At 31.5% G+C, this 19,652-nt stretch overlaps 2 long non-coding RNA genes across 2 annotated transcripts in view; one reads left to right on the plus strand and one right to left on the minus strand.

Moving 5' to 3' along the window:
- Window positions 1-19,652, plus strand: part of LOC140439336 (uncharacterized) — a 393,647-nt gene that overhangs the window by 308,417 nt on the left and 65,578 nt on the right. The window lies entirely within an intron of this gene.
- LOC140439337 (uncharacterized) overlaps window positions 1-19,652 on the minus strand; it is a 432,790-nt gene that overhangs the window by 273,828 nt on the left and 139,310 nt on the right. The window contains exon 2 of the long non-coding RNA XR_011950612.1: window positions 8,578-8,611. This is a non-coding gene — a long non-coding RNA (uncharacterized lncRNA). The remainder of the gene's footprint in view (window positions 1-8,577; window positions 8,612-19,652) is intronic.

The following is a 19,652-nucleotide window of genomic DNA, read 5'->3' on the forward strand; positions in this document are numbered from 1 at the left end:
CGCTTAGAAAATGAAAATAAACTCCATAAATTGAAAGCAGACACATTTTATAAGAGAAAATAAAAAGTTACAAAAAGACGCAGGAAAAGCAGCAATGAAGAAGCAATTTGTTTTGATTTCCAGAAAGACCTGCCAACACCTAACATTTCTACAAATAAAGTCTACTACAGGCGCCAACTTTCTTTGTATAGTTTTAATGTCCACAATTTATCAACCGGAGCCAGTAAATTTTATACTTATCCTGAAACAGTAGGAAAAAAGGTAGTGATGATGTGTGCGCAATGTTGCATGATTTTGTATACAGTCATCTTGATATGTCCGACGTATTTTTATGTTCTGTTATTCACGCAGAGGACAAAACAAGAATTATACTGTTTTAAGATTTTTCCACAACCTAATGCAAAATGAAAAAAGATTTGATGAAATAAAAATATATTTTCCTATAAGAGGTCATTTCTATCTTGAAACAGATATTAATATGGGCCTAATTAACCAAAAAGCTAAAGTAGAGCAGCCAAATGAATGGATGGAGATTTTTCGTCAAGCTAGAGTGAAACCTTCTCCTTTTAATGTTATAGAGGTGGATCAGCTACTATTTAGGAATTGGTCAAAATAACGTATGGTCCTAAAGTTTTGGGAAAAATTTCACCTGGTCTGATTGAGAAGCAAAATGCATTTAACAAAGAAGGCCATGGAATTGAAATGTCATCAGTTATTGACATTTAATAAACAAACAGAATATTTTGGTTTGTGCTCTGCAAAATGTCTTATGAAATTGATATTCGTCGAGGTGTTTATAATATGGTTGGGCGAATGTCGAAACGAGATATTGTTAATATTTATCGAGATCAAAACATAAGCAAATCGACAATTTATCGCACAATCAGAGAATGTGAAGAATTGATACCATGTGTTAACTTGCGTAAAAGTGGCCGAACGCGGATTTTAAACCATATAAGAGAGGCAAGACTGATTGAAGCAGCTAAGAACAAAATTGGGGTCTCACAGCGAAAAACTGGCAAGAAGATTTCATGTTGGAAAGACTACAGTATACAAGACCCTATCGAGTAACAATATTATCTACCGAAAAAGAAGGAAAGCTCCAAAATACACAGAGGATCAATTAGAGAGAATTCGGAGATGTTGCCGCGCGTTAAGGCGAGTGCATTTCGTTAACAAGTTGATCGTGATGGACGATGAAAAATATTTTACTTTGTCCAACTCTGAGATGAAGGGTAACGATGGGTTTTACACGAACGATTACGAAAATGTACCTGATGAAATAAAATTCAAAAGTAAGAAAAAATTTGAGGACAAAATTTTGGTATGGTGTTGAGGCTGGCTTTATCTCACAGCCCTACATAGGTGTTGTTCGAGGCGAAGCCTTAAACGCAAATATTTATATTCAAAGATGTCTCTCTAAATTGCTTCAGTTTGTGAACACACATCATGCAAATGATCAAATAGTCTTTTGGCCAGATCTTGCTTCATGTCATTACGCGAGGATCACAAGGGACTGGTACGAAACCAACAACATTACCTGTGTACCGAAAGTAGACAATCCCCCCAACCTACCTCAGGCTCGTCCAATTGAAGAGTTCTGGGCAATATTAAGTCGGAAAGTCTATAATAACGGATGGAAAGTACAAAATCAGGAACAGTTAAGACGCCGCATATATACAAAAATTAGAGAAATTGATGCCGAGGTCGTCCAAAGGATGATGCAACGTGTCAGGGGAATTATTAGGCAAATCGAAAATAATGGTCCCTTGTCTGTCATTTGAATTTTGATTTATAATAAGGATAGTTAAGTTAAATTGTTGAATAATTTAATAAAAATATAAGATGTGGTCAGAGTTATATGCTTTTCAAATTTTTCCCAAAACTTTAGGACCATACGTTACCTGAACAAAACTTACACCAAGTAAGTAATAAATTAATGTAGTAGTATTGGGAACTAAGTATTCTGTTTGTAAGTTCGATTAATATTTCGAAGGCAAAGTTTGATGACGTTGTGCACCTGTCCAGATTTTGCACAAAGAATGCGGAAGTGTATTTCCAAACACCAAGTTGGATTATACCAAATTATTATATTATTATTACACGGACTAAGCAAAATTGTACTATCCTTTTATTTTTGTTGCTTTTCTTAAATTAAATTCGCTATACATTCAAACAAGACACATTCCCCCTTGTTAATCAGCGAAAGTGTATATCTTAGGCATTTCTTACAATGTGGTGTTGTAGCGCTATCCAAATTACATGAAAATTTTTAAACCACAGTGTAAACATACCAAACGTAGGATTTTTTAAAAAAAGTTACCATATATAACAAAATATATCATTAATATTAGTCTTATAATTTTGAAAATGCTCTCCTGAAAAATTAAATAGAAGTGACATTACTCCTTTTTCCCTGTGCCCTTCAATTATATTACAACCCAATTAGCTGTTTACAATTTTTTGAATTTCTAAACACAAACTTAGAGCAAATAAGCTGATAGAAAAAAGACTAAAGGCCATTTGGTTATTTTTGTAACATCAACAGAGAGTTATTGGTCCGGAATGTAATACAATTTATAAACAAGTCCATCTTGACTTTATTAGCCATATTTTTAAAGAGATTTAAATTCTAATCACTAAAAAATTTGATTTAATCCCGAACCTCTTTAACTAGTGTCTGGCAAAGTATTTTCAAAAATTCTACAGCATAAGCAAACCCCTCAAAACGACCTATCATAAGAAACTATTCACTTTAGGAATGACTGTATTGGTGCAATTTGTTATTAAAAAACAAGGTACCCGCAATATTAAGAGATTGAGAAAGAAACACTATATTTGAAATAGAGGAAAAGGTAGAAAATGGAGGAATATATAGAAGAATTATATTCTACTACGAAACAACCTTATATACATTTTATTCCACGAACAATTAAGTAGGTAATCATCGCACAGGGCCAGGAAGATCTGCAATGTATGCCAAAGCGATTAATACAAGCGAGGGAGAAAAATGTTTGGGGATTCTACAGTATTCACTGCCTTCCTTCGCTCAACCGTTTCGATCTCTCTCTGTTATCCCATTCTTCATCGTTTGGGCCTCTCTTACTCATGGCGTCGTCTACTTCGTTCCTCCACGATATTCGGGGTCGTCCTCTTTTCCTCCTTCCTATGGGGCTGCATTCGGTTATTCTCTTTATCCATCTGCTGTCGTTAATTCTTCTTACATGTCCATACCACTTTAATCTTTTTTGTTATATATTTGTTAGTATGTCTATTTCTATTGATGTTCTTTGCTTTATTTCGTCATTACTTCTATGCATTCTTGTCACTCTGCAGCATCTTTGCAGGCATTCCATCTCTGTTGCTTCTATCTTACTGCTGTTTTTCTTATTTATAATCCAATTTTTAGCCCCATAGTACGCACTAATGTTTTAAAATGCACAAATGCATATCTCAATTTTTTTGGTTCTTTCTTTTCCAATAGTTTTTCCAGTGTGTATATGTGGTCTATGTATGATCTTCCTGCCGTGAAGCCTGCCTAATCCTCTCCGATTTTGCCTTTTATCGCTTGGTCTATCTTTTCTTGAAAAGTGAAAAATGTTAACTCAACAAAAACGAAATACATGTGCATATGAGGAGCTGAAAACCATGAACATTCAGATTACTAATTAAAAAACAAAAATTTTCAAATTTTTGGCATAAATTGAAGACCAAAAATAAAAAATTTGATAAAAATGTTCTTGTTGAAATGTTTAATTTCATTCAATGAAATCGCCAGACAATAATTTCACAGTGCTGTCTAATTTCAACAGTCTCTATAACAACGAGTATAATCCTCTTTTTAAAAAGAGCAAAACATTTCCATTTAGAATGCCATCAAAACGCGTTCTGACTAAATAGAATTCTATTTGAATTTGAATTTCTAAAGCCATAAGCGATAGAACACATCCTGCTAATTTGGTGTGCGATTTTTGTCGGGACTGAACGCTTCCCGGCGTGTTGTATACACATATAAACATATAAATAAGCTATTTTAGAAAAAAAACTTCAAACGGCAAATTTTCAATAGGAACATTTCGCCCGGCTGCAATACATCCAATTTTGTGCCTTTTGATAGGCGGTATTCCACATTTTTTGGTTCTATCTTGTTATTTCTAAAAATTTCATTTCGAGAGCGAAACACGCATTTTTATCGAAAAAGAGGTAAAAAGTAGCTTAACGCCTCTATTTACAACTCACGCAGTAACGAGCTGCCTTCGATTTATTTTTAAATTTGGGGAATTATTTTCTCTATACATCTTTAATGTGTAAAGTTTTCATACTTTTAATAATATTTTTCTACACCCTATCTCTAAAGTTCCATATATTAGGTACACCGATTTGTTGTACTTAAAACGACTGTTTATTGTTACTTAAAGACAAAAAACCAAAGAAAGGGTTATAAAAAGTCATGATGATGTTATATTTCAAAAGCCTTTGATTTTGTTTCGCTGGAAAGGCCAAAGCCACCAGGTAGTTATTGTATTTAGAAAGTATAAGATAAAACCGTTATCATTTTCAAAGAAAGTTGTTTAGAAGCGAGGCTTGGGTTTTTCTGATGTAAAATAAGAGGAGGGATATAGGAATTTTCTGATTAGTTAGCGAGTTAGGAATGGGGATGAAAGAGAGTGAATGTTTTGAAAGTTTGGAGTAGAAAAGATTATTATGTGATCGTCATCCGAAGAAGCAGTTGAAGTTTTGTGTAGTCAGTTAAGAAGCAAGTGCCAGTGGTGTTAATAGTTGGAAGTGGGTGGCTGAAAGGTGGAACGAGAGATAGGTCAAAGTTAAGAAGTCGAATACCTCCTTGATTCTATAAAGTCCAAGTGAGTAAGTCACAAGAACTATAACTATTCAAAATATTTGCGACACCAAGTAAAAAAAATACTTGGGTCTCAGGAGATTGTTAGTATATGAAAGAGAGGAGAGAATTTTGGAGTTTGTTGAACGAGTACTGGTAAAAGAGGCCTGCTGGTGTTTTGGAGAAAGAGTTGATTTGGACTAAGGATTGGACTAATCGGGGAACCCATCGTTGCAACTATTGTAACTGATCATATCTTAGATAATGTGATTACGCAATTACCTTTTGAATTACCGTTTATATATAAATATGTCGATGACATCAAATGTGCAGTTCCATCTTATCACATCAATACCACACTAAACATTTTAATTCATTTAATAAACATCTTCAGTTAACAATTAAAACTGAGACAGATTTTAGTATACCATTTTTAGACACAAGAGTAATAAAAACAAATGACAATATTTTGACATTGGATTGGTACCAAAAGCCGACAGCATCAGGCAGGTATATAAATTACTATTTAAACCATACCACCCGTCAAAAATATAATACCGTACTAGGTATGAAAAACAGGATAATGTCCATTGTTGATGACAACTTTTTACAAAAAAATCTGGACATAATATACAAATTTTTTCGTAACAACGGATATCCTAAACAAATTAAAAAAAAAACTAATTTACAGCACTAATTTCTATGACGGTCCCGTCCATGATTCTAACAACAAATCAATCAAATATAAAAAATTCCCCTTTATTAATGGTCTAACTCATTATGTCATATCCATATAATACCATGAACAGCAAACAACTATTTTCAAAAATCAAAGACCCGGTACCAACCTTATATAAAAGTAATGTCGTTTATGAAATACCTTGTCTAGGATGTCAAAATAGCTACATTGGCCAAACATTACAATGGCTGAAACAACGCATCACACAACATAAAAGTGATTGCCGCTTGGGAAAAAATACTTGCGCAGTAGTTGAGCACTATGAAAACACTGGTCATATGCTAGACTATAACAAAGCTCACATTTTGGCACAGACTGATAACTACAAAAGTAGATTATTTCTTGAGATGTATTACATTAACAAAAACAAAAACACTTTAAATTATAAAACGGACACTGGACAGTTTAAGTAACATATATTGTAACATATTGAACAAAATTTATAAATATTCAAAATAGCCAACATTCATCTTAATAACAACTAACCTTAATAATTCATTAAAGAAATATCATTCTTCTAACGTTTCTTTTATTGTTATTTTTATTTTTACATTTGAAATAATTTTAATTTTTTATCGTATAGCTGTAACGAACGTGCTTAAGACAATTTAATCTTGACATTCAATATTTCAAATACTTCAATGTCAGTTTTAATTTGCGAAATCTTTTAATTTTTGTTAGTGTTTTTAAATGTATTTCTACGCCATTGTTTGTAATGTTCAAATTGTTTTAGTTTACTCCTGAGGAAGCTATCAAATAAATAGCGAAATATTGAGTATCAGAAAAACGAAAGATTTTCATTACAGACCACTTTACCCAATAATTCCAACGTATTTATATATATATATATATATATATATATATATATATATATATATATATATATATATATATATATATATATATATATATGTGTGTGTGTGTGTGTGTGTGTGTGTGTGTGTGTGTGTGTAGGGGCATTATGAAGTAGGTATTGGCGATAAGTAGTCCTCCTCTATATTTACACTTATCGACAAGTCGAACTTCATAAAGTTTTCTAAATAAATACCTACAAATCATAACAAAATCTCGGTAGCTAACCAATTTTGTAATAAAATGTTATAAATTATGTTTTGATATGTATTGAAGCAAAGAATTTACCCTGCATGTATTTATAATGCCAACAGATAAGATAAGAGAGTTTGTCAACATTTTTTTATCTATCGAAATGGATCATATGTTACTTACGAATAATATCGATATTTATACAATTTGGTATCACTTTCCTGTTCAGGATCGGCGCGGCGTTACAACCTTATCGTGTTCAGGAATACAACTAATATAATCAATGTATGTACGAGGCTTGTTCAATTGAAACTTTTGGTTAAGAGCAAAATTATTGGCAAATATATCTACAAATAATTACTCCTACAATTAAGGCACATATCTCATTGTTTCAACAATCAATTTATACACTCAGGAATACATGTGACTGTTGCTCGAAGAATTACTTTACCGCATTTTTTACTTCTGAAAACGATGACCTTAAAACGATTACGTTTTAACGCTTTTTTCAGTTGTTCAAAGGTGTGAAAATCGCATGGCGATAAATCGGGACTATAGGGTGGATGCTCTAATATCCCACACTTTTTTCATTGTAAATTTTCTGTTTCTACTTTGGCAACATGAGAACGAGCATTATCGTGCAGAAGAGTGACACCACGTAAGAGGTTGCCTGAATGTTTTTGTCTTTAGAAAAATACAAATGATAGGAACTGATCGGTGTGACGTTTTCAAACGTAAGTAATATTGCATTATGTCAGTTGAGTGATTATAATTGTTTCCAAGACTAACCCAACCAAAGTTCTTTCGCTATATCTAGAATTGCAACAGATTCTTCCCTCTTGTTTAATATCCACGCAATTTTAAAAAAGACATTTTGTTTATTATTTGAAGAAACTCTGTAGACACCACATTAGCTGTCGTAAGATGCAACTTGCGTCAACAATGGAGTAATTTGAATTTATGTTGTGATGTTGTTAATAAAGTTTTCATTAACAATTTTAATGCAAAACTCAAGCACTATCTTTCATTTTTAATTCTGTGGGTTGATTTTTTATTCATTTTTTATAACTAGGAATGATAACCAGTATTTACTTCTGATTTTCCTAGAATAATCTTCTGTTTTACAATTTTTTGAAATTGTTTTAATAATCCCTTAACTATCGATAAGTATCCTTACCTAAATTAAATAAGTTCATTTACTAACCAGTTCCAAATAATTTTTGGTTTTGCATCTTCATAATTACTTGCACGTGATGGCATCTATTTTAGTTAACATATTTTTGTGATCACCAATATTGTCATATTTGATATATACTTTAATGTTGAAGTACTATCTTAAATTATTCTATTTTTAGTTTATTCATGTTCATGTTGTTTTGTCTGTTTAAGTTTAGCGTAATATGTAGCTTCTCTAGTCGAGTTTCAACCCCTAAGTATTAAAACGTAAAATATTCTTAAATTATAATAGAAAAAATTCAGCTTTAAATAATTTATACATTGACCCGAGTTGAAAGCACGTATTCGTGACCTACACGGTGTCTTCTGTTCATTCAAGAGACAAGATATATATAGGTATAAATACGGTACATATCGAATCGTAGAGGGATATTAGAATAGAAGCAATCAATAATAATTAGTCATTGTAGATATTAGAACATTGTTTCATAATCGTTAGCGTCGATAATGTTATTGATTATACGTTACCGCTGATATTGTAAACAGTCGTTTACCTAATGTATAGTGTTTAAAATTTAAAATAGTGAAAAATGGTTAATAAACATTCTAAAATCCCTTTTACACCACACGGCGATGTTTTTATAATACTTATCATACTGCATCCGAAATGTTGAAGTTCAAAAGTAGCAATTAAAGAATATATCACAATATTTGTAACCTTGTATAGTCAACAGTTAACATTTTGGTAAAACAAAAGTAATACATTTTGCAGCAAACTTACCTTTTAGAATCACGGGACGGAAGTTCAAGCACAGCTGAAAAGAGATTTAATTTTTAATACGATATATTTAGTCTATAGGAATGGAGAGTAAGTGTTTTGAAATTAAGTTCTAGCTTTTTAAAATACTTCAAACTTCATTTTCTATTGCTTTTTAGGCCAACATTTATAACATTCACGCTAGCACTTTAAGATTCTCAAATAAAAAACTCATAGACCAACAATTTACTTAATGCCAGACGCACCAAATACATTCAAATATACGCTTGTGAGTTAATACTGTTTTGTCAGTGCACACAACAACCTACAAAATCTACACCGAGCAAGAGAACGATCTGATCTGTATGTAAGACAAGTGAGGAATAATATAAGACAGGAAAAATAAATTTACAACAAAAGATTTCGATTTCATCAAGCATACAAAATGACAAAATAAAACCAAAAATCTAACAAAACTTTATTTAAGTTAAGTTTTCAAGCAATTTCGCCTCGAAAGTGCAGTCGACAAAGCGCTTACTTAACGAAAATTTGAACGGTTCTAGCGTCGTCAGGCGCGATTTTTTCTAATAAACGAAATTTTTATGTTCATTGGGTTAACATCTAGTCATCGGAAAAAACCCAAAATAGAGGATTTTGTGAATTTGAAATTTAAATAAAGTAGATTAGCGATTTAGCTATCCAATAAATTTCATCTAGTGACAGGACAATTATATAAAATAAAGATTGCTTATTAATGCAAAAGTTTTTGTAATAAATCTAAATTTAAAAATATTATCCAACACAGCAAAAGTTCGAAACTATGGAAATTATTTCTGTACATATAAAAAGTAAAAAGCAAATGGCAATATGCATTTGCGCAATGCAAAACATTGTACTCGGTTTTGAAATAAATAGTTTGGAATAAAATTCTATGAAGATTTTCCATCGAGCAAAAAGACAAAAGAGGGAATGTAAAGGTAGTGGGGGCAAAAATATTGTTAGACAGGAAGTGCCATCTGGAGAGGCCACATTAAACAAGGAAAGAGAGGCTCTTTCCTTGTTTAAGAAATCAAATTTAGTTGGGTTATCTTATTGCTGATGTTATTGTTTGTCCTAACTGTCACATGAAAGATTATTTGTATTTGTATTGAAGTTTTTTCACAATTGTTTCACATTTTAGACTATTATCGTTATTATTTAATTAAAACTTTATTGTGTTCTAGTGTTAAAAAAAGTATTTTAAGTGTATTATGTATTAATATTATGTAATATTAATATTATGTAATATAACAAATAAATAGATAAATTAAAACCCCTACACCACTATATAATTATTGTGAAGTGTCATGAAATTTAAATTTGGCGCATTCGCATTTCCGGATATGTCCGCCATCAGAGGCCACTTTTTTGGTCTCCTTTTCATAACGATTAGATTCCCTCTTTTGTCTTTTTACTCGATGAGATTTTCACAATCATTGGCATCTTTTCCAAACAACTGTGAGTAGGAAATCACCTAAATATAATTTCATAAGTATGAGAAATTCAATTAAGAGATGATACACTGGCTTGTTGAATGTGACAATTAAACATGATATATTAACTGGACCTGTAATGTGCATTTCGTACAATTTGAATATTAACTCTTTGGATGATCCCATGTGTTTGGTACATTCGAAAAATATGTGGTTTAAGTGTTCCACTGAAGTGCTGCTACAGTCACAATAGGGGCTATGAAATAATCCTACTTTAAATAGATGGGTTGGAATTACTAGACTTAAAATGATGAATTTTAATTCTAGTAAGAATGAAAGCACATGGTTTGGAAGGACAAACGGTTAGGTGAGGAATGCTATTGGGTAGAGTTGAATGAATTGAATAATAGTGACTATATATTATGAGCATTAGCTATACTTTTATATAAAGTTTCCCATTTACTCATGGCATCTTTCTTTATTAGTGGCAAGAAATCATTATTACGGCTGTTCATTATTCAATCGCTGTTTATATTCAAGCGTCACAAGCACTTTTGGCTGCCATATGTACTTCTTCATTGCCAATAATACCTGCATGTCCGTAGTTTATATTTAATGTTTAGTTTTATATCAATTTTAAAGTGTTTAATTGGAGATGCAATAAGTGCTTGCAAAACCGATTTGGAATCAGCTAGAATTACAGCTCTCTTACAGCTTACAGCTCTGTTTTCATACCAACCAAGCGTTTCATTTATTGCTGCAGCTTCTGCTACAAAATTTGTATATATATTATTTGAGATAGGGTACTTCTCCAAGTATTGGATGGTCGGTATAATGAATGCAAAATCCACACTTGTTTCACTTTTAGACCCATCTGTGTAAATGTATACATCACTGCTAGCGCATTTCCTTAAGATGGATTTTACAATAACATTATTTTTATACATCGATGATTAGAATAGTTAGTAAATATATAATATGCCATTTATTAAACAAATCGTCAAGCTGATAGTGATAGAACGCGTATTTGTTACATTGTTTGATATATTTATTATATAAATTGGTATCAGTAAAGGCATCGGTCAATGGGGGAGAATTCTTTTTTTTCCAATAAGGATTTGTTAGGTTCGCGAGATTAATGTCCTGTATTCTATTTGATAAATATTGTCTCCATACAGATAAAGTAAGCTCTTCTGCTTTAGCTAAAATAGCATGATTTTGTGACGATTTCATTGCCCCTAAACATATTTTGATAGATTTAAGTTGTATTCTGTCTAACTTACACAAGTTAGTACTTGAGAATAAACCATATATTGTACATGCTTAATCTATTAGAGAACGAATTTAAGCTTTGTAAAACCAGAGCAAGGTGTTTACGTCAGATCCCCATTTATGTTTAGATATAACTTTAAGCGTATATTTCTCACATCTATCTTGCTTGTATGTAGTGGATGTGTTTGGACCATAATAATTGTTGTAAAACTAGACTCAAATATTTGTAATAGTCAACAATAGTAGAGTATAGCCACCAATAGTAATATTATCAGGTAAGCTTAAACTATGTCTAGTGAAACACAGGGTAGCTGATTTTTCTGGTGCTACACTTAAGCCTCAGTCCATCAACCAATGTTTAATAGAGTGCATAGATCTTAATATATCTTAATTTTTTAAAAACTTTTCGTGTGACTTATCGGTTACATAAAAGCAAAAATCATCAGCGTATGCATTAACATTAACGATGTCATCAAACGATGCATGCAAATTTGCCGTATAGATATTAAAAAGAACAGGATCCAAAACAAAGCCGGTAGACCATTATTGATAATGCGAGGATTATATAATGCATTTTAATGATCTCTGATATATACAATGTTGGCCGATACTTTCTCGTTAATTCCAATATTTACTATGCTTTCTTGGAGAATATAACAAGTACTCTTTTTATAATCAACAAGTCTGAATGTCCAAAACCAACTGAGAAACCGCATCGATTGTGCTATGCCTACAGCGAAATGCGTACTGAGTGTACGGTAGAAGAGAATGTCGTTCTATAAAATGTTCTAGTCTAAATTTGATTACTCTTTCGAAAGTTTTAGTAATGCAGGATAACACAGGATAACAACGAAATGGGCCTATAAGATGACGGAAGTAATGAGTTTTTGAGCGGTTTTAATATTAGACTTCTTCTTAGGGTGCCTGTCCGTTCCGAAGGTTGGCGATCATTCTGGCTATGAACACTTTGTTGGTTGCTATACGAAACAGCTATGTTGAGGTCTTGCTATTCCATGCTCTAAAGCCAGGATATTCTTCTTTGTCCTGGGGCCCTTTTTCCTTCAATTTTATCTTGCAAAATGCATTGAAGTACTGCAGCTTACGGCCCTTCACGATGTTGACCAAATCCGCAGTTGTGTTTATCTTCTGCAGTACTCTTTTATTGGTGACTTTGTCTGTCCATGGTATCTTCAGGATCCTTCTGTATAACCAAAGCTCAAAAGCCTGAGTTTCTGCCTTCAATGTCCACGTTTCTACTCCGTACAGAAGCACTGAGTACACATAACATTTAAGGAGCCTTATTTTTGTTTCTAGGGTGAGGTCATGGCTCTTGAACACAGAGCCCATAGTCAAGAATGCACTTTTTGCCTTTCCGATGCGACATTTAATCTCTTGGGTATTGTCCCACGACTCATTGATTATAGTTCCCAAGTAGTTCTATTGTGAGACACGTTCAATTCTCATTTGGTTCACATACAGATTTGCTCCAATTATGTTTTCCTTGCTGATGATCATTAGCTTGGTTTTGTTGGTGTTTATATTCAGTCCATATCTTCTACTTGTTTCCGTTATTTTGTTCATTAAGTTTTGCAACCCTTCTATGGTATTGAAAAACACTATTGTATCATCTGCATACCGCAGGTTATTGAGCTTGACTCCATTTATTGAGATGCCTTCATTAATATCTTTTAGAGCCTCTTCAAAAATGTGCTCTGAGTACAGATTGAATATTAGAGGTGAAAGTATACACCCCTGTCTCACTCCCCTTAAGATTTTGACCTGAGCTGTATATTCTCCATCTATTTGGAGCATCGCTGATTGATTCCAATACAGATTAGCTACTATTTTTAAGTCTTTTCCGTCAATCATTGTCCTCTTCAGCACTTCCATCATTTGTTCATGACTGACTCTATCGAAAGCCTTCTTGTAGTCAATCAGGCATGCAAAAAAATCACAGCTGACATCTCTACATTTCTGAAACAATAGCTGCACGCTAAATAAAGCTTCCCTCGTACCAACGGTGTTCACAAATTCAAACTGATTGGACGCAATTTGTTTCTCGCATTTCCGGTAAAAATTTTTGTGGGTGACTTTTAAAAACAGCTTTAGCAGATGTCTCATTAGGCTTATGGTCCTATAATCTTCACAAACTTTTGCTCCTGGTGTTTTGGGCAATGGTACGAACTCCGATTTGAGGCACTCTACAGGTATTTTTTCTGTCTTGTATATTTCATTAAATATTTCAGTTATTATTTTTATTTGTTCTGCATCTAATAGCTTCAACAGTTCTGCAGAAATTTCATCAAGTCCCGGTGCCTTTTCATCCTTCATTTGTCTCACGGCTGACGTTATTTCTTCTGGTTAATAATATTAGACAAACAACTATATTTTTCAAATTATCTGTGTAATCCTGATTTACACACCATTCATTATAGATATTTAGAATTGACATTTTTGCTATTATTGGTAGATTATACAATATTTTGTATGTAAACCATCTAACCCGCGGGAGGAATTCCGAGAATGCTTTAATGTTTATTCCAATTTATTGTAACAAAAATGTTTAAGCAATTCTTCCGATTGAGTAAGTACTGACTTCTTGCTATTGTTACAGTATTTTAGAGGAGGACCAGGAACATATAAAGGTATTAGTGTATCAAAAATTACTTAAATGAGTTCTATATTTAAGATAGCTTGTCCATATTAAAAATATTTGTTTTTAATCTTTCTAATAGTGTTTCAAATATCTTTTAATGGTGCGAGTTGATTTAATTTATTGAAAAATAAAATCCAGTTCTGCTGCTTTTGTTTGAAGATATGTTTAGTTTTAGCGGCTATGTTTTGCTAGTTAAGACAATTTTCGTAATTGGCTTAATGTTTGTATTTGTGTAAGGCATTCTCTCTTGCACTAACCACGTTTGTGCATTCCTCATCCCACCAAAAATATTTAGGGGTCAATGGTTTATAGGGAGTTTTAATTTGTATTTATTTTGAAGTACAGGTAGCAATAGCAGAAAATATGCTCCATGAATTAAAATCTGGCTGAGTACTAAAAGACAAGTCTATATCTTCTCGGAATTTGATCCAAACTGCCCTAAGATCATTCCACTTAGTAGACAGGTTTATTAAAAAAGCAGATGGTATTGTTTCTAATTCAATCATATATATATATGATTTATAATATATAAAATTACATGAGTTACGTACCAAGGCCTACAATATCTTAAATTTCCACACATTTAATGAATTTAATCGTAGACAAAGAATTAAATACAACACAGAATTTCATAAAATCAAAAAAATACAAATTAATAAGTTCAATAAATTAAAAATAGAAGCTTTTGATAAGATAAAATTTCAAGAAAAATGGTTTAAAAATCTAACATCTATTCATTTTCCTTTTGAAATTAAAAAATTTTTAGCATTAGGACCTAAATTTTCTTTATGTCCTTCCAAATCTGATATTAGAGTTCCTAATTTACTTTCTGATATTGAATCAATAATCAGACCACTTAATGATAGTCAAAAGGATGTTGTTAGATCTAAATGTACAAACGTTATTACAAACTTTTTGCATAAAGAAGTCAAAGATCATTTTTTAAATAAATACTATATGCAAACTAAACTTTTTCTTAAAAACCATCCTGAAATTTATATTGTTAAAAGCGATAAAGGTAACGTAACTGTTGTAATGTACAAAGAGGATTATCTACAAAAAACTGGAGAACTCTTAAATGATACTAAGTATTACACTACACTTAGAAGGAGTCCTGTTTGTACTTTGCAACAAAAAGCAAATTGTCTAGTATCTAAATTAAACATAAAGAAATTTATTGATAATAAAAAAGCAAAAGAGCTCAAAATTTATAATTCTATTGCTCCACGGTTCTATGCTCTGCCAAAAATACATAAACCAACTTTATCTATGAGACCAATTGTTTCATCTTTATGCCCTCCTAATGGACCAATAGCACAGCTCCTCACTGACATCTTAACTAATGCTTATAATTTAAACAACAATTTTTACATTAAAGATTCATTTGATTTTAGTTCTTTCATTAATAATTTCCAATTACCACAAAATTATGTTTTAGTTAGTTTTGATGTAACATCTCTTTTTACTAATTTGCCTTTAGATTTAATCATAAGTAGTGTTGAAAAACATTGGAATGAGATTTCACAACACACTAATATTGACTTATTACATTTCAAAACACTTATCAACTTTGTTTTTGATTCTAATATTTTTATATTTAATGGTGTATTTTATAAACAAATTTTTGGTAGTCCTATGGGATCTAGTCTTTCACCCATTCTAAGTAGCTATGTCATGGATGATGTTATCAGTGATTGTATCAATAATTGCACTTTTTTCATTCCTTTTATTAAGAGATATGTAGATGATTTAGTTTTGGCACTTCCTAAACACAAAATTCATGAAACAGTCAACATTTTCAACAGTCATAATCAGCATATACAATTCACAGTTGAGGAAGAGGTAGATAATTCTCTACCATTCCTTGACATGAGAATTGTAAGAAATACAGACAATATGTTGAAAACCAAATGGTTCAGAAAACCCATATGTAGTAATAGATTTATAAGCTATTACTCTCACCATCCAAATAAGATGAAAATGAACCTTATAACAGGATTAAAAGAACGTGTTTTAAAACTTTCTCATCCAGATTATCTACAGGAAGATCTTCAGTTATTAAAAAATATTCTAATTGAAAACTCTTATCCTCCAGATATGCTACATAGGATGCTTTTTTCTAATATTGGTAATATAAATAATTTAACACCATTTTTTGCTCAATCTCAAAACATTGTATCTAACAATCAGAACATCTATTATCATTCACTACCTTTTATACCATCATTAACACCTAAATTAATACAAACACTAAAGGTTATTGACAATATAAAAATAGCAACAAAGAACATCAAAACTATTTCATCTTTATATTCTAAAACTAAATATCCTATAGACAAATTTGAAAAAACGAATTTAGTATACAGCATTAGTTGTACTCAGTGTGAGGCTGAATATGTTGGTGAGACCGGAAGAAATCTTTCAAATCGCATTATTTCTCACAAAAGTGATTGCAGAATTAAAAAACCATCTTGTGCTTTGGCAGAACATGTAATCGATAAAGACCATATTATGGATTTTGATAACATTAAAATTTTATGTAGTGAAAGTAATAAATTTAAAAGGACTTTTTTGGAAATGGTTTGTATTAGCAAAAATGATAAGAGTTTAAACAAAAGATCTGAGATTCAAAATTTAAGTAAAATATATAATTATATTCTTTCTTTATGATTTATATATAAAAATTGTAAAATGTCATATTCAATTCTCCATATATCTGTCACATTCTTTCAGACATCTGTCAAGGGTGAATAAATCTTCTTCTTTTTGTTACTAAACAAAAAAGAATGTTTAAACTAAGTTTTACTTTTGGCAATATAATTGTCAAGAATAAAAATTTTATGTTGGCATTTATGACATTGAGGCTATTTGTAATTGGTTGCTATTTGAACTTATTTATAAATTCAATTATTTTTATATTAAAAAAATGTTTTCAAAATTATAGAAATTTTCGGAGAAACATTTGTTAGATCAAAACATTTTTATATAAAATATTTTGAACATGTAAGCAGTGATTTTTTACTTACCAAACTAATTTTTATTTGGTAAGTTAACAAAAATTATTTTTTCTTTTTAGTTCAACCTTGTATGTATTTTGTCTTTTTTAGCTCTTGATAATAATTGTAAACACAATTGAAAGCTCGAGATTAAAAAAATAGTTAACCAATAGCCCTATTATTGACTCCAACCCATCCAAAACAGTTATATATTTGTTCCAAACGAGTCACAAGTACTTCTTTTTTCTTATTCTTATATATATATATATATATATATATATATATATATATATATATATATATATATATATATATATATATATATATATATATATATATATGTATGTACGTATGTTTTAAATAATGTGTACTCCTCAAGCGAACTCGAAAAAATCGCAGGTGCGAGGTAGCTGAAAATCCCAAGAGCCAGAAAAGAATAGAAGAAATTAAGAGATTCTTGGATGTAATATTGACAAGTGAAGTTGAGACATATAGATAATTTTTACCTACTTTACGTAACCTGTTTTTTTGTTGTTTCTATGCTAACAAACAACACCGGCTGCTTAGCTTAGTCCGATCCTGTTTCAGACACTTTATCAAAGCTATTTTTAAACGCACTCACAGTGTACATCACAAAAAACTAATGTATGATATTGGCAAACGGTCGTAATATTACAATATGATTTGCAATAGGATGCATATCCGCCATTTAATGGAGTTATAAACTCGAGGTTGTAAGATTTGTGAATAATTAAATTTTCCTACTAGGTTTAAGTACGTAGAGTCTAGTTTAGTGGGTAGTAAAGAGAAATTATGGCACTGTGAGGTTACCAATTTATTACGTGCCTCTCTGATTTCAGTTGACAGCGCTAAAACTATGTAAAAAAAGATACAAGTTTTAACACAATTGCAAATTGTATAAGTAAAGATCTATAGAACCGTTTCTTCATAAAATTTGTATACAAACAACAATGTTTTGAAATTATCATCTAACATATTAATAAATAATTTATTTTTAATATAATACAGTTAATATACCAGGTATGTCAAAAGAAGCGGGACGGTCAAATATTTTGCGAAATTTACTTCTGATAAAAAAAAACTGAAAAACGTGTTGAATATATTTTTCAAAAATCTATCGAATAACATCAAACATGACATCCCACTCCCACAAGCAACAGCTATGTATTTGCTGAGTATAGACTTAACTAGAACGAAAGAATTTCATTACTAGAAGGAAACGGGAAACCACCCTAAACACTTCTCCCCAGAAAATTGCTATGACGAGGACAGATATAGCAATAGCCACTAGTCCCGGGCAGCCCAGCCCAGTATCGAATTTTTACCATCGCGTCGAGCTGATACAAAATTTTACAATTTTACAAAATTTAAACAATTGATTTCACGCTGTACGGAATAGACTGGTATGTGATAATAAACATAATTAAAATACCATTTTTAAAATAAAACAGTAAAAGAGGCCTTCGCAACAAAATAATCTTACACCTTTTTTACCATCCCTTCTGTTAAGTATCAAGTCAGACATATTAGTGGCACCGTCGTAATAAAAAAAGAGAATTTTTAATTGAAAGAAACGCTTTCGGCGTACGTACTTTCCACTTCAATTGTACCTTTACTATTCCATCACTTCTTGTTAAGCTCTTTTGAGTCGGTAATGTGATTGTAACTGATTTACCTTTTCTGATCGTCTCTCCTGCCTCTTCCAGCGTCACTACGACAGACATTTTAAGAGCATCGGAAATTATAAAAGGCTGTAACGCAATTTCCTTTCAAGATGTCTCATAAAATTGAGTTTATTTCGCTGTATTCTAATTCGATTACGTCCGAGGCCCTTTCAAATTGAAGAGACGGAAATTCAAAAGGATTGAACGCCGTGCATGAAGCGAAATCATTTTTTTTTGAGAAATTATTTGACTTTATGGAATTATTGGAGTCTTTTTTTGAAGTTTTTCTCCGATGACAGTATCAACACTTACCTCGGGGTCTTGTAAAAAGATATATATATATATATATATATATATATATATATATATATATATATATATATATATATATATATATATATATATATATATATATATACAGTGTGGATATTAAGTCTTACCCCCCCTAGTGAACTCCGTTATTTAAGACAAAGATGAAAAACGCTCGGACCCAAACGCTCGGACCCGTCAATTTTTATTTTAATAGAGGTATTTTATAACATAAAAAAAATTGTCACCCCTTTTATCCCCTTCACTTGATAGCTATCCCCTCAGATTTTTTAAATAGCAATGGGGGTCGTGCGATAGTTTGTTGGAAAGGGTTTGAAACGAAGAATTCAAAAATGTATAAGTTTGAAATTTTGTATGGCATAATGGTTTTATTTAAAATAAAATATACAAAAAATAGTGTATTAAATTACATCTTTAAAATTAAAGGAACTGGCAAATTACCCTAAAGAAAACTTAAATTACTGCAGGAGATGCTCGAAATGTTCTCCATTTACTTCCTGGCAGAAGTAGATTCTTTGTTTCGTTGCCTTCCTAACCCTTTGTAGGGTCTGCATATCAATCCTATCAGATTTTTCAATTATTCTTTGACGGAGTTCATCAACTGTCGTCAACTGGCTCCCATACCGTTTGGATTTAAGGTAACCCCATAGGTAAAAATCTAGAGGAGTAAGATCTGGTGATCTTGGTG

The sequence above is a fragment of the Diabrotica undecimpunctata genome, chromosome 4 (genome assembly GCF_040954645.1).
Source record: "Diabrotica undecimpunctata isolate CICGRU chromosome 4, icDiaUnde3, whole genome shotgun sequence".
Taxonomy (NCBI): domain Eukaryota; kingdom Metazoa; phylum Arthropoda; class Insecta; order Coleoptera; family Chrysomelidae; genus Diabrotica; species Diabrotica undecimpunctata.